This window comes from Hyla sarda, chromosome 8 (genome assembly GCF_029499605.1).
Source record: "Hyla sarda isolate aHylSar1 chromosome 8, aHylSar1.hap1, whole genome shotgun sequence".
Taxonomy (NCBI): Eukaryota; Metazoa; Chordata; class Amphibia; order Anura; family Hylidae; genus Hyla; species Hyla sarda.
In genome coordinates this window covers 116,546,901-116,560,912 of record NC_079196.1, presented here as the reverse complement: position 1 = coordinate 116,560,912, position 14,012 = coordinate 116,546,901, and the positions used below count along the sequence as shown (strand labels likewise).

The following is a 14,012-nucleotide window of genomic DNA, read 5'->3' as shown; positions in this document are numbered from 1 at the left end:
AAGGGGTGGACCCAACCATGTCCCCTTCATGAGCACTCACATTACTCATAGGAATGGAAGGAAGGCTGGCAGCCAACCAGCCTCCCATACACTCTCTGGGTGGGTGGCAGTCAGCCACCCATACATACATACAGCACAGGCTAAACCCACATCATCACTTAAAAAAAGGACAGGCGACCATTGCACTCTGATGGAGCATTTAGCAATGCAATCCATAGCCTGGCTTTTGCCTGAACCCCCATCACTCCTCCTCTTGCATATAAGACAATATTTCAGATCTGCATATGAAAACAACACGCCTACCTTTGTTGCACATAGCTGCCTGCCTGTCTCTAGTTACCCCACTGGCTGTAGCTGCGTCCCTTCCGACATGGAATAACACCAACTGTAACGATAAACTGAAAATTAACAGTATAAACCTGCATCATTTTGGACTCTGGTATTTGCTGAATCCGGGTGACCTGACAATCGATGGTGGTGCCGCTGGTGATTCTGGCCTTCTTGGAATCTGTTGGGCCTATGTGTTAGCTCACACATCACTTGGGTATCCATGGTAACTACCACAACATGGTCATCTGCAGTTTACATCTAGCCCGTGGCATTGAATGGCATTTTAAAAGTGCTAAGGGTCCTGGTGCAATAATCCTCCCATGAGGATCAGCCTCAACGGCTTTGTAGATTGCACTCATGTCAGCAACTCCATATACATTTTTTTTTCTTCATGCTTCTTTCTTCATCCTTTTTTCTTTCTGTCATTCAGACTTTCATTCATTCGATCTCTCTCACTCACTTGCTTTAACTCATTTGTTCTCACTCACTCACTCACTCAATCACTCACTCACTAATTCACTCTCACTCACTCTCACTCTCTCACTCACTCGCTCACTAAGTCAGTCTCTCTCTCTCTCTCTCTTTTTCTTTTTATATATATTTTTTTCCGTCTTCTTCTTCTTCTTCTTCTTCTTCTTCTTCAGACCCTGTCATAGCACTAATGCCTTTCCAATACCACCAGCAGATGGAGACACTCCATTGCAACATTGGTTGTGAGCAGCAGTTTCTAAAAACAAATGCCTCATGGCGGATTTCCCATCCATCAATGGATGGTAAATTTTGTTTTTATCATTCACTGACCACAGATACCAATGCATGGTCAAGCAACAGCAATGACACACCCTTGTGTATAGGCATGAGACCCTCACGTCATTTAACAGGATTCAGCACCACCCACAAGACAGCTACCTGTCATGTCATGTCAAACCTGCACAGGTGTGCTAGATTATTATTATTTAGTTTTATTTTATTTTTTTACACCAATCAGTGTGCAAACATGGTCATTAAAACGCTAAATGAATAGACGTTCATAAACCAGTCAGTGCAACTCATCATTTTGGTCTCCAATTCTCAAACTCAAATTCTCACCCACGGAGGATTAAATGAGAATCTTTCTTGTTTAACACTGGAATGGGGTGGTGCACTGTTCACTACCCGAATATACTGCCACATCGGGTCAATGCATAGGGCGACAGAAGCAAGCTTCCAAATCAGCTCCCTTTCTCAAAAATCCATTTAATTTATGGTCCCCAGATAGAGAACGTATGTATCAGTATGTGCTCACAAGTCACCCAAGTGCAAATATTCACACAAAAAAAAGTGCCTCAGGATGCGATCTGTCGCAAGATCCTTTCTTTTTTTACACTTGATCTAAGCCAAAAGGCCTAGAGGGGATAACCGGGAAAGGGGTGGACCCAACCATGTCCCCTTCATGAGCACTCACATTACTCATAGGAATGGAAGGAAGGCTGGCAGCCAACCAGCCTCCCATACACTCTCTGGGTGGGTGGCAGTCAGCCACCCATACATACATACAGCACAGGCTAAACCCACATCATCACTTAAAAAACGGACAGGCGACCATTGCACTCTGATGGAGCATTTAGCAATGCAATCCATAGCCTGGCTTTTGCCTGAACCCCCATCACTCCTCCTCTTGCATATAAGACAATATTTCAGATCTGCATATGAAAACAACACGCCTACCTTTGTTGCACATAGCTGCCTGCCTGTCTCTAGTTACCCCACTGGCTGTAGCTGCGTCCCTTCCGACATGGAATAACACCAACTGTAACGATAAACTGAAAATTAACAGTATAAACCTGCATTATTTTGGACTCTGGTATTTGCTGAATCCGGGTGACCTGACAATCGATGGTGGTGCCGCTGGTGATTCTGGCCTTCTTGGAATCTGTTGGGCCTATGTGTTAGCTCACACATCACTTGGGTATCCATGGTAACTACCACAACATGGTCATCTGCAGTTTACATCTAGCCCATGGCATTGAATGGCATTTTAAAAGTGCTAAGGGTCCTGGTGCAATAATCCTCCCATGAGGATCAGCCTCAACGGCTTTGTAGATTGCACTCATGTCAGCAACTCCATATACATTTTTTTTTCTTCATGCTTCTTTCTTCATCCTTTTTTCTTTCTGTCATTCAGATTTTCATTCATTCGATCTCTCTCACTCCCTTGCTTTAACTCATTTGTTCTCACTCACTCACTCACTCACTCAATCACTCACTCACTCATTCACTCTCACTCACTCTCACTCTCTCACTCACTCGCTCACTAAGTCAGTCTCTCTCTCTCTCTCTCTCTTTTTCTTTTTATATATATTTTTTTCCGTCTTCTTCTTCTTCTTCTTCTTCTTCTTCTTCAGACCCTGTCATAGCACTAATGCCTTTCCAATACCACCAGCAGATGGAGACACTCCATTGCAACATTGGTTGTGAGCAGCAGTTTCTAAAAACAAATGCCTCATGGCGGATTTCCCATCCATCAATGGATGGTAAATTTTGTTTTTATCATTCACTGACCACAGATACCAATGCATGGTCAAGCAACAGCAATGACACACCCTTGTGTATAGGCATGAGACCCTCACGTCATTTAACAGGATTCAGCACCACCCACAAGACAGCTACCTGTCATGTCATGTCAAACCTGCACAGGTGTGCTAGATTATTATTATTTAGTTTTATTTTATTTTTTTACACCAATCAGTGTGCAAACATGGTCATTAAAACGCTAAATGAATAGACGTTCATAAACCAGTCAGTGCAACTCATCATTTTGGTCTCCAATTCTCAAACTCAAATTCTCACCCACGGAGGATTAAATGAGAATCTTTCTTGTTTAACACTGGAATGGGGTGGTGCACTGTTCACTACCCGAATATACTGCCACATCGGGTCAATGCATAGGGCGACAGAAGCAAGCTTCCAAATCAGCTCCCTTTCTCAAAAATCCATTTAATTTATGGTCCCCAGATAGGGAACGTATGTATCAGTATGTGCTCACAAGTCACCCAAGTGCAAGTATTCACACAAAAAAAAAACGTGCCTCAGGATGCGATCTGTCGCAAGATCCTTTCTTTTTTTACACTTGATCTAAGCCAAAAGGCCTAGAGGGGATAACCGGGAAAGGGGTGGACCCAACCATGTCCCCTTCATGAGCACTCACATTACTCATAGGAATGGAAGGAAGGCTGGCAGCCAACCAGCCTCCCATACACTCTCTGGGTGGGTGGCAGTCAGCCACCCATACATACATACAGCACAGGCTAAACCCACATCATCACTTAAAAAACGGACAGGCGACCATTGCACTCTGATGGAGCATTTAGCAATGCAATCCATAGCCTGGCTTTTGCCTGAACCCCCATCACTCCTCCTCTTGCATATAAGACAATATTTCAGATCTGCATATGAAAACAACACGCCTACCTTTGTTGCACATAGCTGCCTGCCTGTCTCTAGTTACCCCACTGGCTGTAGCTGCGTCCCTTCCGACATGGAATAACACCAACTGTAACGATAAACTGAAAATTAACAGTATAAACCTGCATCATTTTGGACTCTGGTATTTGCTGAATCCGGGTGACCTGACAATCGATGGTGGTGCCGCTGGTGATTCTGGCCTTCTTGGAATCTGTTGGGCCTATGTGTTAGCTCACACATCACTTGGGTATCCATGGTAACTACCACAACATGGTCATCTGCAGTTTACATCTAGCCCGTGGCATTGAATGGCATTTTAAAAGTGCTAAGGGTCCTGGTGCAATAATCCTCCCATGAGGATCAGCCTCAACAGCTTTGTAGATTGCACTCATGTCAGCAACTCCATATACATTTTTTTTTCTTCATGCTTCTTTCTTCATCCTTTTTTCTTTCTGTCATTCAGACTTTCATTCATTCGATCTCTCTCACTCACTTGCTTTAACTCATTTGTTCTCACTCACTCACTCACTCAATCACTCACTCACTCATTCACTCTCACTCACTCTCACTCTCTCACTCACTCGCTCACTAAGTCAGTCTCTCTCTCTCTCTCTCTTTTTCTTTTTATATATATTTTTTTCCGTCTTCTTCTTCTTCTTCAGACCCTGTCATAGCACTAATGCCTTTCCAATACCACCAGCAGATGGAGACACTCCATTGCAACATTGGTTGTGAGCAGCAGTTTCTAAAAACAAATGCCTCATGGCGGATTTCCCATCCATCAATGGATGGTAAATTTTGTTTTTATCATTCACTGACCACAGATACCAATGCATGGTCAAGCAACAGCAATGACACACCCTTGTGTATAGGCATGAGACCCTCACGTCATTTAACAGGATTCAGCACCACCCACAAGACAGCTACCTGTCATGTCATGTCAAACCTGCACAGGTGTGCTAGATTATTATTATTTAGTTTTATTTTATTTTTTTACACCAATCAGTGTGCAAACATGGTCATTAAAACGCTAAATGAATAGACGTTCATAAACCAGTCAGTGCAACTCATCATTTTGGTCTCCAATTCTCAAACTCAAATTCTCACCCACGGAGGATTAAATGAGAATCTTTCTTGTTTAACACTGGAATGGGGTGGTGCACTGTTCACTACCCGAATATACTGCCACATCGGGTCAATGCATAGGGCGACAGAAGCAAGCTTCCAAATCAGCTCCCTTTCTCAAAAATCCATTTAATTTATGGTCCCCAGATAGGGAACGTATGTATCAGTATGTGCTCACAAGTCACCCAAGTGCAAGTATTCACACAAAAAAAAACGTGCCTCAGGATGCGATCTGTCGCAAGATCCTTTCTTTTTTTACACTTGATCTAAGCCAAAAGGCCTAGAGGGGATAACCGGGAAAGGGGTGGACCCAACCATGTCCCCTTCATGAGCACTCACATTACTCATAGGAATGGAAGGAAGGCTGGCAGCCAACCAGCCTCCCATACACTCTGTGGGTGGGTGGCAGTCAGCCACCCATACATACATACAGCACAGGCTAAACCCACATCATCACTTAAAAAACGGACAGGCGACCATTGCACTCTGATGGAGCATTTAGCAATGCAATCCATAGCCTGGCTTTTGCCTGAACCCCCATCACTCCTCCTCTTGCATATAAGACAATATTTCAGATCTGCATATGAAAACAACACGCCTACCTTTGTTGCACATAGCTGCCTGCCTGTCTCTAGTTACCCCACTGGCTGTAGCTGCGTCCCTTCCGACATGGAATAACACCAACTGTAACGATAAACTGAAAATTAACAGTATAAACCTGCATCATTTTGGACTCTGGTATTTGCTGAATCCGGGTGACCTGACAATCGATGGTGGTGCCGCTGGTGATTCTGGCCTTCTTGGAATCTGTTGGGCCTATGTGTTAGCTCACACATCACTTGGGTATCCATGGTAACTACCACAACATGGTCATCTGCAGTTTACATCTAGCCCGTGGCATTGAATGGCATTTTAAAAGTGCTAAGGGTCCTGGTGCAATAATCCTCCCATGAGGATCAGCCTCAACGGCTTTGTAGATTGCACTCATGTCAGCAACTCCATATACATTTTTTTTTCTTCATGCTTCTTTCTTCATCCTTTTTTCTTTCTGTCATTCAGACTTTCATTCATTCGATCTCTCTCACTCACTTTCTTTAACTCATTTGTTCTCACTCACTCACTCACTCACTCAATCACTCACTCACTCATTCACTCTCACTCACTCTCACTCTCTCACTCACTCGCTCACTAAGTCAGTCTCTCTCTCTCTCTCTCTCTCTTTTTCTTTTTATATATATTTTTTTCCGTCTTCTTCTTCTTCTTCTTCTTCAGACCCTGTCATAGCACTAATGCCTTTCCAATACCACCAGCAGATGGAGACACTCCATTGCAACATTGGTTGTGAGCAGCAGTTTCTAAAAACAAATGCCTCATGGCGGATTTCCCATCCATCAATGGATGGTAAATTTTGTTTTTATCATTCACTGACCACAGATACCAATGCATGGTCAAGCAACAGCAATGACACACCCTTGTGTATAGGCATGAGACCCTCACGTCATTTAACAGGATTCAGCACCACCCACAAGACAGCTACCTGTCATGTCATGTCAAACCTGCACAGGTGTGCTAGATTATTATTATTTAGTTTTATTTTATTTTTTTACACCAATCAGTGTGCAAACATGGTCATTAAAACGCTAAATGAATAGACGTTCATAAACCAGTCAGTGCAACTCATCATTTTGGTCTCCAATTCTCAAACTCAAATTCTCACCCACGGAGGATTAAATGAGAATCTTTCTTGTTTAACACTGGAATGGGGTGGTGCACTGTTCACTACCCGAATATACTGCCACATCGGGTCAATGCATAGGGCGACAGAAGCAAGCTTCCAAATCAGCTCCCTTTCTCAAAAATCCATTTAATTTATGGTCCCCAGATAGGGAACGTATGTATCAGTATGTGCTCACAAGTCACCCAAGTGCAAGTATTCACACAAAAAAAAACGTGCCTCAGGATGCGATCTGTCGCAAGATCCTTTCTTTTTTTACACTTGATCTAAGCCAAAAGGCCTAGAGGGGATAACCGGGAAAGGGGTGGACCCAACCATGTCCCCTTCATGAGCACTCACATTACTCATAGGAATGGAAGGAAGGCTGGCAGCCAACCAGCCTCCCATACACTCTCTGGGTGGGTGGCAGTCAGCCACCCATACATACATACAGCACAGGCTAAACCCACATCATCACTTAAAAAAAGGACAGGCGACCATTGCACTCTGATGGAGCATTTAGCAATGCAATCCATAGCCTGGCTTTTGCCTGAACCCCCATCACTCCTCCTCTTGCATATAAGACAATATTTCAGATCTGCATATGAAAACAACACGCCTACCTTTGTTGCACATAGCTGCCTGCCTGTCTCTAGTTACCCCACTGGCTGTAGCTGCGTCCCTTCCGACATGGAATAACACCAACTGTAACGATAAACTGAAAATTAACAGTATAAACCTGCATCATTTTGGACTCTGGTATTTGCTGAATCCGGGTGACCTGACAATCGATGGTGGTGCCGCTGGTGATTCTGGCCTTCTTGGAATCTGTTGGGCCTATGTGTTAGCTCACACATCACTTGGGTATCCATGGTAACTACCACAACATGGTCATCTGCAGTTTACATCTAGCCCGTGGCATTGAATGGCATTTTAAAAGTGCTAAGGGTCCTGGTGCAATAATCCTCCCATGAGGATCAGCCTCAACGGCTTTGTAGATTGCACTCATGTCAGCAACTCCATATACATTTTTTTTTCTTCATGCTTCTTTCTTCATCCTTTTTTCTTTCTGTCATTCAGACTTTCATTCATTCGATCTCTCTCACTCACTTGCTTTAACTCATTTGTTCTCACTCACTCACTCACTCAATCACTCACTCACTCATTCACTCTCACTCACTCTCACTCTCTCACTCACTCGCTCACTAAGTCAGTCTCTCTCTCTCTCTCTCTCTTTTTCTTTTTATATATATTTTTTTCCGTCTTCTTCTTCTTCTTCAGACCCTGTCATAGCACTAATGCCTTTCCAATACCACCAGCAGATGGAGACACTCCATTGCAACATTGGTTGTGAGCAGCAGTTTCTAAAAACAAATGCCTCATGGCGGATTTCCCATCCATCAATGGATGGTAAATTTTGTTTTTATCATTCACTGACCACAGATACCAATGCATGGTCAAGCAACAGCAATGACACACCCTTGTGTATAGGCATGAGACCCTCACGTCATTTAACAGGATTCAGCACCACCCACAAGACAGCTACCTGTCATGTCATGTCAAACCTGCACAGGTGTGCTAGATTATTATTATTTAGTTTTATTTTATTTTTTTACACCAATCAGTGTGCAAACATGGTCATTAAAACGCTAAATGAATAGACGTTCATAAACCAGTCAGTGCAACTCATCATTTTGGTCTCCAATTCTCAAACTCAAATTCTCACCCACGGAGGATTAAATGAGAATCTTTCTTGTTTAACACTGGAATGGGGTGGTGCACTGTTCACTACCCGAATATACTGCCACATCGGGTCAATGCATAGGGCGACAGAAGCAAGCTTCCAAATCAGCTCCCTTTCTCAAAAATCCATTTAATTTATGGTCCCCAGATAGGGAACGTATGTATCAGTATGTGCTCACAAGTCACCCAAGTGCAAGTATTCACACAAAAAAAAACGTGCCTCAGGATGCGATCTGTCGCAAGATCCTTTCTTTTTTTACACTTGATCTAAGCCAAAAGGCCTAGAGGGGATAACCGGGAAAGGGGTGGACCCAACCATGTCCCCTTCATGAGCACTCACATTACTCATAGGAATGGAAGGAAGGCTGGCAGCCAACCAGCCTCCCATACACTCTCTGGGTGGGTGGCAGTCAGCCACCCATACATACATACAGCACAGGCTAAACCCACATCATCACTTAAAAAAAGGACAGGCGACCATTGCACTCTGATGGAGCATTTAGCAATGCAATCCATAGCCTGGCTTTTGCCTGAACCCCCATCACTCCTCCTCTTGCATATAAGACAATATTTCAGATCTGCATATGAAAACAACACGCCTACCTTTGTTGCACATAGCTGCCTGCCTGTCTCTAGTTACCCCACTGGCTGTAGCTGCGTCCCTTCCGACATGGAATAACACCAACTGTAACGATAAACTGAAAATTAACAGTATAAACCTGCATCATTTTGGACTCTGGTATTTGCTGAATCCGGGTGACCTGACAATCGATGGTGGTGCCGCTGGTGATTCTGGCCTTCTTGGAATCTGTTGGGCCTATGTGTTAGCTCACACATCACTTGGGTATCCATGGTAACTACCACAACATGGTCATCTGCAGTTTACATCTAGCCCGTGGCATTGAATGGCATTTTAAAAGTGCTAAGGGTCCTGGTGCAATAATCCTCCCATGAGGATCAGCCTCAACGGCTTTGTAGATTGCACTCATGTCAGCAACTCCATATACATTTTTTTTTCTTCATGCTTCTTTCTTCATCCTTTTTTCTTTCTGTCATTCAGACTTTCATTCATTCGATCTCTCTCACTCACTTGCTTTAACTCATTTGTTCTCACTCACTCACTCACTCAATCACTCACTCACTCATTCACTCTCACTCACTCTCACTCTCTCACTCACTCGCTCACTAAGTCAGTCTCTCTCTCTCTCTCTCTCTTTTTCTTTTTATATATATTTTTTTCCGTCTTCTTCTTCTTCTTCAGACCCTGTCATAGCACTAATGCCTTTCCAATACCACCAGCAGATGGAGACACTCCATTGCAACATTGGTTGTGAGCAGCAGTTTCTAAAAACAAATGCCTCATGGCGGATTTCCCATCCATCAATGGATGGTAAATTTTGTTTTTATCATTCACTGACCACAGATACCAATGCATGGTCAAGCAACAGCAATGACACACCCTTGTGTATAGGCATGAGACCCTCACGTCATTTAACAGGATTCAGCACCACCCACAAGACAGCTACCTGTCATGTCATGTCAAACCTGCACAGGTGTGCTAGATTATTATTATTTAGTTTTATTTTATTTTTTTACACCAATCAGTGTGCAAACATGGTCATTAAAACGCTAAATGAATAGACGTTCATAAACCAGTCAGTGCAACTCATCATTTTGGTCTCCAATTCTCAAACTCAAATTCTCACCCACGGAGGATTAAATGAGAATCTTTCTTGTTTAACACTGGAATGGGGTGGTGCACTGTTCACTACCCGAATATACTGCCACATCGGGTCAATGCATAGGGCGACAGAAGCAAGCTTCCAAATCAGCTCCCTTTCTCAAAAATCCATTTAATTTATGGTCCCCAGATAGGGAACGTATGTATCAGTATGTGCTCACAAGTCACCCAAGAGCAAGTATTCACACAAAAAAAAACGTGCCTCAGGATGCGATCTGTCACAAGATCCTTTCTTTTTTTACACTTGATCTAAGCCAAAAGGCCTAGAGGGGATAACCGGGAAAGGGGTGGACCCAACCATGTCCCCTTCATGAGCACTCACATTACTCATAGGAATGGAAGGAAGGCTGGCAGCCAACCAGCCTCCCATACACTCTCTGGGTGGGTGGCAGTCAGCCACCCATACATACATACAGCACAGGCTAAACCCACATCATCACTTAAAAAAAGGACAGGCGACCATTGCACTCTGATGGAGCATTTAGCAATGCAATCCATAGCCTGGCTTTTGCCTGAACCCCCATCACTCCTCCTCTTGCATATAAGACAATATTTCAGATCTGCATATGAAAACAACACGCCTACCTTTGTTGCACATAGCTGCCTGCCTGTCTCTAGTTACCCCACTGGCTGTAGCTGCGTCCCTTCCGACATGGAATAACACCAACTGTAACGATAAACTGAAAATTAACAGTATAAACCTGCATCATTTTGGACTCTGGTATTTGCTGAATCCGGGTGACCTGACAATCGATGGTGGTGCCGCTGGTGATTCTGGCCTTCTTGGAATCTGTTGGGCCTATGTGTTAGCTCACACATCACTTGGGTATCCATGGTAACTACCACAACATGGTCATCTGCAGTTTACATCTAGCCCGTGGCATTGAATGGCATTTTAAAAGTGCTAAGGGTCCTGGTGCAATAATCCTCCCATGAGGATCAGCCTCAACGGCTTTGTAGATTGCACTCATGTCAGCAACTCCATATACATTTTTTTTTCTTCATGCTTCTTTCTTCATCCTTTTTTCTTTCTGTCATTCAGACTTTCATTCATTCGATCTCTCTCACTCACTTGCTTTAACTCATTTGTTCTCACTCACTCACTCACTCAATCACTCACTCACTCATTCACTCTCACTCACTCTCACTCTCTCACTCACTCGCTCACTAAGTCAGTCTCTCTCTCTCTCTCTCTCTCTTTTTCTTTTTATATATATTTTTTTCCGTCTTCTTCTTCTTCAGACCCTGTCATAGCACTAATGCCTTTCCAATACCACCAGCAGATGGAGACACTCCATTGCAACATTGGTTGTGAGCAGCAGTTTCTAAAAACAAATGCCTCATGGCGGATTTCCCATCCATCAATGGATGGTAAATTTTGTTTTTATCATTCACTGACCACAGATACCAATGCATGGTCAAGCAACAGCAATGACACACCCTTGTGTATAGGCATGAGACCCTCACGTCATTTAACAGGATTCAGCACCACCCACAAGACAGCTACCTGTCATGTCATGTCAAACCTGCACAGGTGTGCTAGATTATTATTATTTAGTTTTATTTTATTTTTTTACACCAATCAGTGTGCAAACATGGTCATTAAAACGCTAAATGAATAGACGTTCATAAACCAGTCAGTGCAACTCATCATTTTGGTCTCCAATTCTCAAACTCAAATTCTCACCCACGGAGGATTAAATGAGAATCTTTCTTGTTTAACACTGGAATGGGGTGGTGCACTGTTCACTACCCGAATATACTGCCACATCGGGTCAATGCATAGGGCGACAGAAGCAAGCTTCCAAATCAGCTCCCTTTCTCAAAAATCCATTTAATTTATGGTCCCCAGATAGGGAACGTATGTATCAGTATGTGCTCACAAGTCACCCAAGAGCAAGTATTCACACAAAAAAAACCGTGCCTCAGGATGCGATCTGTCACAAGATCCTTTCTTTTTTTACACTTGATCTAAGCCAAAAGGCCTAGAGGGGATAACCGGGAAAGGGGTGGACCCAACCATGTCCCCTTCATGAGCACTCACATTACTCATAGGAATGGAAGGAAGGCTGGCAGCCAACCAGCCTCCCATACACTCTCTGGGTGGGTGGCAGTCAGCCACCCATACATACATACAGCACAGGCTAAACCCACATCATCACTTAAAAAAAGGACAGGCGACCATTGCACTCTGATGGAGCATTTAGCAATGCAATCCATAGCCTGGCTTTTGCCTGAACCCCCATCACTCCTCCTCTTGCATATAAGACAATATTTCAGATCTGCATATGAAAACAACACGCCTACCTTTGTTGCACATAGCTGCCTGCCTGTCTCTAGTTACCCCACTGGCTGTAGCTGCGTCCCTTCCGACATGGAATAACACCAACTGTAACGATAAACTGAAAATTAACAGTATAAACCTGCATCATTTTGGACTCTGGTATTTGCTGAATCCGGGTGACCTGACAATCGATGGTGGTGCCGCTGGTGATTCTGGCCTTCTTGGAATCTGTTGGGCCTATGTGTTAGCTCACACATCACTTGGGTATCCATGGTAACTACCACAACATGGTCATCTGCAGTTTACATCTAGCCCGTGGCATTGAATGGCATTTTAAAAGTGCTAAGGGTCCTGGTGCAATAATCCTCCCATGAGGATCAGCCTCAACGGCTTTGTAGATTGCACTCATGTCAGCAACTCCATATACATTTTTTTTTCTTCATGCTTCTTTCTTCATCCTTTTTTCTTTCTGTCATTCAGACTTTCATTCATTCGATCTCTCTCACTCACTTGCTTTAACTCATTTGTTCTCACTCACTCACTCACTCACTCAATCACTCACTCACTCATTCACTCTCACTCACTCTCACTCTCTCACTCACTCGCTCACTAAGTCAGTCTCTCTCTCTCTCTCTCTCTCTTTTTCTTTTTATATATATTTTTTTCCGTCTTCTTCTTCTTCTTCTTCTTCAGACCCTGTCATAGCACTAATGCCTTTCCAATACCACCAGCAGATGGAGACACTCCATTGCAACATTGGTTGTGAGCAGCAGTTTCTAAAAACAAATGCCTCATGGCGGATTTCCCATCCATCAATGGATGGTAAATTTTGTTTTTATCATTCACTGACCACAGATACCAATGCATGGTCAAGCAACAGCAATGACACACCCTTGTGTATAGGCATGAGACCCTCACGTCATTTAACAGGATTCAGCACCACCCACAAGACAGCTACCTGTCATGTCATGTCAAACCTGCACAGGTGTGCTAGATTATTATTATTTAGTTTTATTTTATTTTTTTACACCAATCAGTGTGCAAACATGGTCATTAAAACGCTAAATGAATAGACGTTCATAAACCAGTCAGTGCAACTCATCATTTTGGTCTCCAATTCTCAAACTCAAATTCTCACCCACGGAGGATTAAATGAGAATCTTTCTTGTTTAACACTGGAATGGGGTGGTGCACTGTTCACTACCCGAATATACTGCCACATCGGGTCAATGCATAGGGCGACAGAAGCAAGCTTCCAAATCAGCTCCCTTTCTCAAAAATCCATTTAATTTATGGTCCCCAGATAGGGAACGTATGTATCAGTATGTGCTCACAAGTCACCCAAGTGCAAGTATTCACACAAAAAAAAACGTGCCTCAGGATGCGATCTGTCGCAAGATCCTTTCTTTTTTTTACACTTGATCTAAGCCAAAAGGCCTAGAGGGGATAACCGGGAAAGGGGTGGACCCAACCATGTCCCCTTCATGAGCACTCACATTACTCATAGGAATGGAAGGAAGGCTGGCAGCCAACCAGCCTCCCATACACTCTCTGGGTGGGTGGCAGTCAGCCACCCATACATACATACAGCACAGGCTAAACCCACATCATCACTTAAAAAAAGGACAGGC

The 14,012-nt window shown here is 43.6% G+C and overlaps 8 pseudogenes; all 8 read right to left on the bottom strand.

The window, feature by feature from the left end:
* Nucleotides 1–1,464: 1,464 nt before the first annotated feature.
* LOC130289407 (U2 spliceosomal RNA) lies at nt 1,465–1,726 on the bottom strand (annotated as a pseudogene).
* Nucleotides 1,727–3,204: 1,478 nt separating this feature from the next.
* LOC130289123 (U2 spliceosomal RNA) lies at nt 3,205–3,469 on the bottom strand (annotated as a pseudogene).
* A 1,457-nt stretch (nt 3,470–4,926) lies between these two features.
* LOC130288994 (U2 spliceosomal RNA) lies at nt 4,927–5,190 on the bottom strand (annotated as a pseudogene).
* Nucleotides 5,191–6,661: 1,471 nt separating this feature from the next.
* On the bottom strand, nt 6,662–6,925 carry LOC130288993 (U2 spliceosomal RNA; annotated as a pseudogene).
* A 1,459-nt stretch (nt 6,926–8,384) lies between these two features.
* Nucleotides 8,385–8,648, bottom strand: LOC130288992 (U2 spliceosomal RNA; annotated as a pseudogene).
* Nucleotides 8,649–10,107: 1,459 nt separating this feature from the next.
* Nucleotides 10,108–10,371, bottom strand: LOC130287749 (U2 spliceosomal RNA; annotated as a pseudogene).
* Nucleotides 10,372–11,829: 1,458 nt separating this feature from the next.
* Nucleotides 11,830–12,093, bottom strand: LOC130287752 (U2 spliceosomal RNA; annotated as a pseudogene).
* Nucleotides 12,094–13,564: 1,471 nt separating this feature from the next.
* Nucleotides 13,565–13,829, bottom strand: LOC130289218 (U2 spliceosomal RNA; annotated as a pseudogene).
* Between the last annotated feature and the right edge of the window lie 183 nt (nt 13,830–14,012).